The 8586-nt window shown below is 28.6% G+C and overlaps 1 pseudogene; it reads left to right on the top strand.

Annotated features, from left to right (window-relative positions):
- The first annotated feature begins 2123 nt into the window (after window positions 1-2123).
- On the top strand, window positions 2124-7889 carry LOC120078159 (annotated as a pseudogene).
- Window positions 7890-8586: the final 697 nt, after the last annotated feature.

Raw genomic sequence — 8586 nt, 5'->3', positions numbered from 1 at the left:
GTTGTGTGGTAGATAAAGTTATAAATACAGTATAATTGTTGAAATTTAAATGAAAATGTAATTATGAATATAGTGTAATGATAAATAAAAAAGCTCCCTTATTGATTTTTTTCCCCAAATTATATTTAAATTTATATTTTATTATCAAACTATATTTTATTTAACTATTTATCAAAGTAATTACAATAAAAAAAAACTTCATGATTTTTCTCTCCAATTTATATTTGAGTTTGTTTTTTACTATCAATTTTGATTTTATCTAACTAACTTTCGAATTATTTAAACCTTTGTTATGAATTCAATTGTATCTAAATATATATTTTTTAATTTTTTTATACATATTATTACCAAATTAATTTGATATCTTTTTTTTTTCTTTTCACATTTTCGATGCTATGAAACACATAAAAATGGCTTGTTGTACTTAAAAAGAAACATATAAAATGGGAATTAAACTTTAAATTTTGCTTACGGAATTATTAGATACTGTGTATTCATGGTAATTCTAAAATGTTTAGGTAAAGTATATTCGTAGTATTCGAGTTATTTTTGAAGTAGTGTATATTTGCAATCTCGTTTGTACTTAATTTTGTTTTTTTAAGGTAGTTTTGTCATTTACTGATTAGTATTTTTTATTATATAAATTTTTTTTGCTATTTTTTTTAAAAATTTTGAAACCTCTTTACCATTATTCCAAATGAAACTTTAAAATTTGTTATTTCTCTTGTCACCTCTATTATGTTAGTCATCACACTTTCAATTATCCATTACTTTTAGTCACTCTTAATAAATCTTTAATTTAATCATTCATAATTATTTTTTTCTCGAAATTAGTTAAATAATAATAATAATTTTCATAAAATAAAGATATTTTCAAAATTTATTAGGAAGGAACTAACAGAGACTAAATTTTAAAAAAAATCAAACAACTAACCGAAAAAAAATATATCGAATGTCTTTTTTTTTTCCTTTTTTTTTTTTATGAAGGTTATGACCTTAAAACATGGTCAACTTTTTTACCGTAAATTAAATAACTATAAAATTGAGAGAAAATAAAATAAAATGAAACTTGAAGTACAAAGAATAAAAATATTGGGAAAATATCATTTTGTACCTTCAAACTTTGAGGTTTGTATTAATTAAAACTACAAACTAATAATTGTATAATTAAAATCCCGAATCTTCGTAAGTGTATTAATTTATACCATCCTCTATATTTTGTCAAACCAATATAGTGTAAAACTTGTAACTTGAATCAACGAAACTCGAAAACTTTCACAGGCCAATCATAAATACATTTGAAAATTATCCATGCATTGATTCTTAAAAATGTGTAGACTCGTTTAAATGTTGGTTTTATAAAATGGACGATTAGATTTAGAATTAATGCAATAGTAATTCTCAAAGGAAACTCAGACTAATTGACCAATTGAAATAATTATAAGTTTCACATGGGATTTATACAAATGAACTATAGTATAGGGTGTAGATTGATATACTAAGGCCATGTTTATCAAACTATAATGAAAATTGGTGCAATGGTAATTGAATTACTTTTGATTATGTTTACTTAAAATAATGAAGTTTTCACATTTATTGTTACTAGTTCCATTACTGATACCTTTGAGGATCAAACAGTAAAAGTAACAATAAAGGTGTCAAAAGTCATAACGTTTCATCTGAAACATTAACAATAACAGTAATTGTAATGATAACCGTAATGATAATGACAATGATACGATGTAATTTTCAAACGTAATTGGATTGAGTATGCTCTGCTCTTTTTTATTATAAATTTAGAAGTAGAGAATGAGCGAAGATAAATCATGTATCAGAATAGATGCCGAATACACGTAAAAGCAATCAAATAGGACTCAATGAACACACGTAAAAACAATCAAATAAGACTCAATTTTACATTATCGTTGATTTATTACCTTTTTGATAAGGTAAACGTGAACCAAGTGTGAAACTTAAGACGATACAACTCAATGATACTTTTTCAAAACGGTATTTTAAAGTTTTGGAATATTAAAATAAAAGAAAGAAGAAAATTGAATGAAAACAATTTAATAATTATAGACACGCACACAATGGTCAGGTTTAAGTAGGCTTGGTTAACCATTTCTATTAATAACCATTCAGAACGCAGGAGAGAAGAAGAGAGAGAAGAAGAGAGAGAGAGAGGCGGCCCCTGCCGCTGCAAGTACTTCTTCGACCTTCAGAACAGAGAAGGAAAAACAGAGAGCTTCTGAAAATGGGATCTAATTCTCCTGAAGATGTTCTCCAGCCGTTGCTACAGCCGACAGACGAATCGCCGTTGTTGTCAAACAAGCATGATTCTAACGGCGAACTGGAATCCATATTATCCGATACTCACCTTCCTCTTCTCCAGCGTTACACTCAAGCTACTTGGATCGAAATGAAACTCATGTTCTACTTAGCAGCTCCGGCGGTTTTCGTTTACATGATTAATTACCTCATGTCCATGTCCACCCAAATCGTCTCCGGCCACCTCGGCAACCTCGAACTCGCCGCTTCCTCTCTCGGCAACAATGGCATTCAAATCTTCGCCTACGGTCTCATGGTATATCATATATTTAAACAGACCAACTCTTTTTTTTTTCTCTGTTTTTGTTTTAATTCATAATTCCTCTCTCGAATCTCGTCTTTAATTTTTGTTTAATCCAACAGTTGGGGATGGGAAGTGCGGTGGAAACTCTATGCGGGCAGGCATACGGTGCAGAGAAATACGATATGCTTGGAGTTTATTTACAGAGATCATCCATATTATTGACTCTAACGGGGTTTGTTTTAACAATTGTTTATATATTCTGCAAACCCATCTTGATATTTTTGGGAGAATCGAAGGAAATTGCATCGGCAGCGGAAGTATTCGTGTTTGGATTGATTCCTCAAATCTTCGCGTACGCAATAAACTTCCCAATACAGAAGTTTCTTCAGGCACAGAGCATAGTATTTCCGAGTGCTTACATATCGGCGGGGACGCTGGTGGTCATGTGGTGCTGAGTTGGGTGGCGGCCTACAAAATGGGGTTGGGGCTGTTGGGAGTGTCGTTGGTATTGAGCTTGTCATGGTGGATAATAGTGGTGGGGCAATTTGTGTATATCGTTAAAAGTGATAAGTGTAAAGAAACATGGAGAGGTTTCAGTGCGAAGGCGTTTACAGGGTTGCCGGGATTCTTCAAGTTGTCGGTGGCGTCGGCGGTGATGCTGTGTTAGAGACATGGTATTTTTCAGATTCTCGTTTTGCTTGCTGGATTGCTCGAGAATCCTGAGCTTGCTCTCGACTCCCTTTCTATCTGGTAACTCTTTTACTCTCTTTCACCTGTTTTTCTATTATCTTCTTCTCAATCAATCTCAATCGCAACCATCTTTAATTTTTTATGCATCATCCTCCAACTCACATCAAGCAATAATTTAAATATTTCAAAAAAAAAAAAAAAAAATTATAATTTAACAATTTAGTAGGATATACAGATATTTACTGCCATCCATTTAAGTATTTTTCATTTAATGTTGGTTTTATAGATTTAGTTTATGAACTTTTCATATATATTAAATTTAGTTGGTTATTCTTTTAGAAAAATTATTTATTATTTATTACTATTTTTAATATAAATCTTGAAAATATATTCTCATATTATATTTTATTACATCAATGGAGATTAAATTTAAGATTTATTTAAAATACATAAATTAAAATTGGATGATACTAAATTCAAATATAAGAATTAAACTATTATTTAAATAAATTAAATACGATTTTGGTCTTGTACTTTTTGTTGTAGTTCATTCTAATCTAATCTCATATGATTGATTGTTTTCTTTCCCTAAATTTCAAATCTTTTTCATTTAAATATATATTTATGCAAGAAAAGATACCGAATACATTTTTAAAAAAAGTTGTTTAGAAAATGTTTATACATACTAGTTTTTTTTAAGAAAATAAAAAATAAACCAATATTATTGACTAAATTGAAGATTTATTCAGGGTAGATGAATTAAATTTGGACAATTGAAGATACAATAAACAAAATGATATTTTAAACGAATAAAAATCATACCTATTACGTAATAGGTTTTGGTCTTTTGGGTTTGAAAAAATAAAGAAAAATAAAACTGGATTTGACCACCCTTATTTAAAAGTTTATAAAAAGAATTCTGATATATATTTTGATTATTTAAAGAGAAAATAAATAAACGATGTTGACCAAATTAAAGAATTATCGAGAACAGGAGACTAAATTAAACCAACTTGATAGACAACAGTGTTTGATTTTCTGTTATTCTATACAATAAAAAATTCAAACCATTGGGATAATATTTTCAACAAATATACTATATTTAAATTAGAACCATATATGTATAAAAATGACATTAAATGCTGTTATTTAATTTTGACCAGAAGCATATGCATGCAAGCTAATTTTCGTTAAAAAAATTGAGTAATAAAATAATGATTTTAAGTCGGATTTTTTGGACAGTTGTGAGGTGGGGTTAGAGAGATGAAATTTTTAACGTCGAGGTTATCATACATATTAAATGTCCATTAAATTATGATAGTAAAGTATAGTTTATAATATTAAAATATGACACATGGTAAGTATTTGAAATGTTGTTATTTACTTGAAATAAGAAAAGAAAAAAACAACTGGAATGGAGTGAATAGTGCTTTACGGGGTACACAAAATCGTGGAACGCGTGAAAGAAGCGCAGCGGCTACGCAAAAGAAACTGAAACCACTTTTCAAAAACCAATTTTCTTTCTCCATGTTCCAAATCACTTTACAATTTTAATAATGTTTTTTATAATTCCGAAAACCAGAGAATGCATTAATTGGTAAAGAACTCCATTAAAATAATAATTATTATTTTCAAAATAATTCCATTCGGTGATTATTAAGTGTTTGAAATTTCACTTGTTTTCTCGTAATTTTATATTTCTTATATAAAGATTTATATTCTTAGACAATTTTAAAGAAAAAATTATATGTATATTTAGAGTTGTTTTAAAAAACACTAAGTAATATTTATAGATTTAATTTTTAAAAATGAGGTGGTTACCGAATGAAATCTTACATTTAAATCTTTTTTTATTTTTGAACATTAAGTATATTTTCAATTTCTTACCATGGATTTCGTATTTTTCAAGCAAAGTCAAATTTTTAGCCAAATTAAAAAGTGAAAATAATCATGAAACACGTATGGAAAAAATGTAATATGAGTTTGTAATTTATTAATGGGAACAATGACCGACTAAAAACAAACAAATGAATGAAGAAGATGTTTTATAAAGTTTGGAGGAGAAGGGCCCATCCTAGATTGGATGGTATTATGTAATTGTTGAATGGTCTTTCACTAACTTTCCTCAATCGGGGGGAGAAGTACAATTTGAATTGCTCTATGATTCTCATTATTTTGTCTGTTTTGTTTTTGAATTGGCTGTTTCCTTAAATTTTGAAAATTTAATATTTGGTAGTAAATTATTTAGAAGTGGATACCTTCGACTCAAACATGAAAAAGGGATTTGATCTTATCACCTATTTAGAAAAATGGAGTTTTAGTTATAAATAATTTTATGGTGAAGTCATTAAAGATAGTGGTTAGAGATGGGACTGAATGGTAGGCAGGGTGAAAACTACTGCTCCCTATGTTATAATTTTCCATCTTATATATTGTAAAAATAAAATAAAATCAAATTATGTCATACTTTCAGGAAAAATTAGTATACCTAAAATAGTTTGACTTGTCAAAAAAATATATTTTTGTAAAATATTAATAAATTCTATGTACTTAAAAAAGTGAATTGACGTAAGACGCATCTATTTATTTATTTATTGTTTTTTTAAAAGTAGTATGTGATAATAATTTTAATTTAATTTAATTATGTTGTGGTTTTGTAGCACAACTATATCTGGATGGGTTTTCATGATTTCGGTTGGCTTCAATGCTGCCGCAAGGTAACTTTTCTTTTACTTTTTGGTAAAAAGAACATTTTCTTTTTTTTTTTTTAATTTAACAATGGCATGATTGATAGAGATGGATAGTAATCAGTAACTTACATTCCTGATATATTTGGAAATAATTAAAAAAAAAGTTACTTACTTTTTCGATTATTTTTAAATAAAAGAAAATATTGACCACAATAGATTATAATAGATTTTTATCATTAAGTGATAGAAGTGTATTGTAGTTTATCGCTCAGTGATATATATATCTATTGCGATCTATCATTAATGGACATGAGACAATAATATTTTTCTATATTTAAAAATATTTTACTTTTTAAAATAATTACTTTGCTTTTTTTTTTTTCTCGTATTAGAAGAATATATTTAAGTATTGTAATTCGTTTGCAAAATATTTATTTATGTTTATTTCTTCTGTTCTTATTCAATCATTCTCAATTCAAGGGGTGTTTGTAAAATTATTATTCCTTCTTAAAAAAAGATGTAAAATTATATATATATATTAAAATTGCTTGGGCATTTTGTTTGTGTATTGTAGTGTGAGAGTGAGCAATGAACTTGGAAGTAGGCATCCAAAATCAGCAGCTTTTTCGGTGGTGGTGGTGACCGTCATTGCATTCATCATCTCTGTATTTTGTGCTATAATTGTACTCGTACTTCGCGATGTCATCAGCTACGCCTTTACAGAAGGTCCTGTTGTGGCTGCTGCTGTCTCCGATCTTTGCCCACTTCTCGCTCTCACTCTTCTTCTCAACGGAATCCAACCAGTCTTATCTGGTACTTTCATTTTACACATCTAGCCCCATTCAATTTATAAATTAAAACAAAATATATAATTTATCTCTCATTTTTATTTCCGAAGGCGTTGCGGTCGGTTGTGGTTGGCAAGCTTTCGTCGCCTATGTAAATATTGGTTGCTATTATGTCGTCGGAGTTCCCTTAGGTGCTCTCCTTGGGTTTTATTTCAAACTCGGCGCTAAGGTATACTCAACTCATAATTTTTCAAAATTATTTTAAAATGATTTAATTCCAAGTCATATTACATTATTTATGATAAATAACTTGATTAATAGATTCAACGGTCCAACCTTCTACATATCTCTATAAATAATCGCTAAGATATATTTATTCATTTCAAATACAAATTCTCATGACTCTACCATTAGTTTCATCCAAATTAAAAAGAAAAAGGACGTATTAACTTGCTAATTACAATTGAAGAATGACTGGTAGAATTTAATATTTATTTTGTAAATTTAAATGACAACTTAGAATTGTGTAATTAATTTATGAACAGGGTATCTGGCTGGGAATGATTGGTGGAACATGCATGCAGACAATCATTTTGATATGGGTCACAGTCCGAACAGATTGGAACAAAGAGGTAAGTATTTTTCTTTTTTCAAAAAAGAAAAATAAATTTTTAAAAATTTAAGAAAACCCCATATAAATTAAATAATAATGTGCTGTGAACTTTTCAAAAATAAAATAAAATAAATAAAGAGAAAAAAGAAACCCTATGAATATCATCTTAGTAGGGCTTAAGAAGAAAAAGGGGAACAATAACAAATGTTTTGCATGGAAAATTGCAGGTTGAAGAAGCAATGAAGAGATTAAACAAATGGGAAGACAAACAAGAAATTACTTTGAAGGATTAATGAATTTCATTGGTCGAATAAATCCTCTCTTCGACCAGAAAGAAAGAAAGAAAAAAAAAAATTTATTAAAGGTTTTTTGTATTTTGATTTTTATTTCTCCCTCTCTTATCAATTCTTACCATTTAGAATATGGTTGTCAATGGGGAAAATTATCTTTGGTTGGCCATGCTTTTATCTATGTATTTTTAGATCAGAATAATATTATTTTGTGTAATTTATTGTGATGTTTAGTTAAATTTAGTTTAGGATCCCATATTGAAAAAAAAAAAAAAAATCATGGGCCCTAATAAGAAATTTTGTAATGTAAGCTCATCTTTTTAATATATTTAAATTTATTAAAAAATAGTATATCTGAATCTATACTATTTTATAAGGGACTAAGATGGGAGAACCTTTTTGTTGTTAACTTTTTCTATAATAACCATTTTGTGTTCCCACTCTCACCCTTCTATAGCTTTACAAGTACTATGATGGAATAAACATATATGCAGCGGAAGAAATCAGAATCAATAAAAGCTCTAATTACATTTAATTTGAGTTTAAAATCATGTATGGAAACTATTTTCAGAAAAGAAGGTTTCAAGATGAACAATACCTTTGTTGATCAGAGCAATTCTAGCACTTCTCCATGAAATTGGCCTCCAAATGCATAGTAGACCACCAAAAGGATCTTCTCTACTATTCTACAACTTGGAATGTGTGGTGGAAACATTGAATTGATATCAATTTGGTAGGGAAAGATGAGGGTTTGGAGAGAAGCAACAAAATTTTAAAAATTCACCAAGCATCCCCCTTTCGATGCTAAATTCAACATATTTATGAAGAATCAGCATGCAGGCACTCCAATCCTCAGCTCATTGACACCTCGAGGAGTTGATTATAGTGGGCTAGGTGTTAATTAGTCCACTAACTTCTTTTTTTTTTCTTTTTCTAAATT

This window comes from Benincasa hispida, chromosome 5 (genome assembly GCF_009727055.1).
Source record: "Benincasa hispida cultivar B227 chromosome 5, ASM972705v1, whole genome shotgun sequence".
Lineage (NCBI taxonomy): Eukaryota > Viridiplantae > Streptophyta > Magnoliopsida > Cucurbitales > Cucurbitaceae > Benincasa > Benincasa hispida.
Note: the sequence above shows the minus strand (reverse complement) of the source record. Positions and strands in the feature narration are given on the sequence as shown.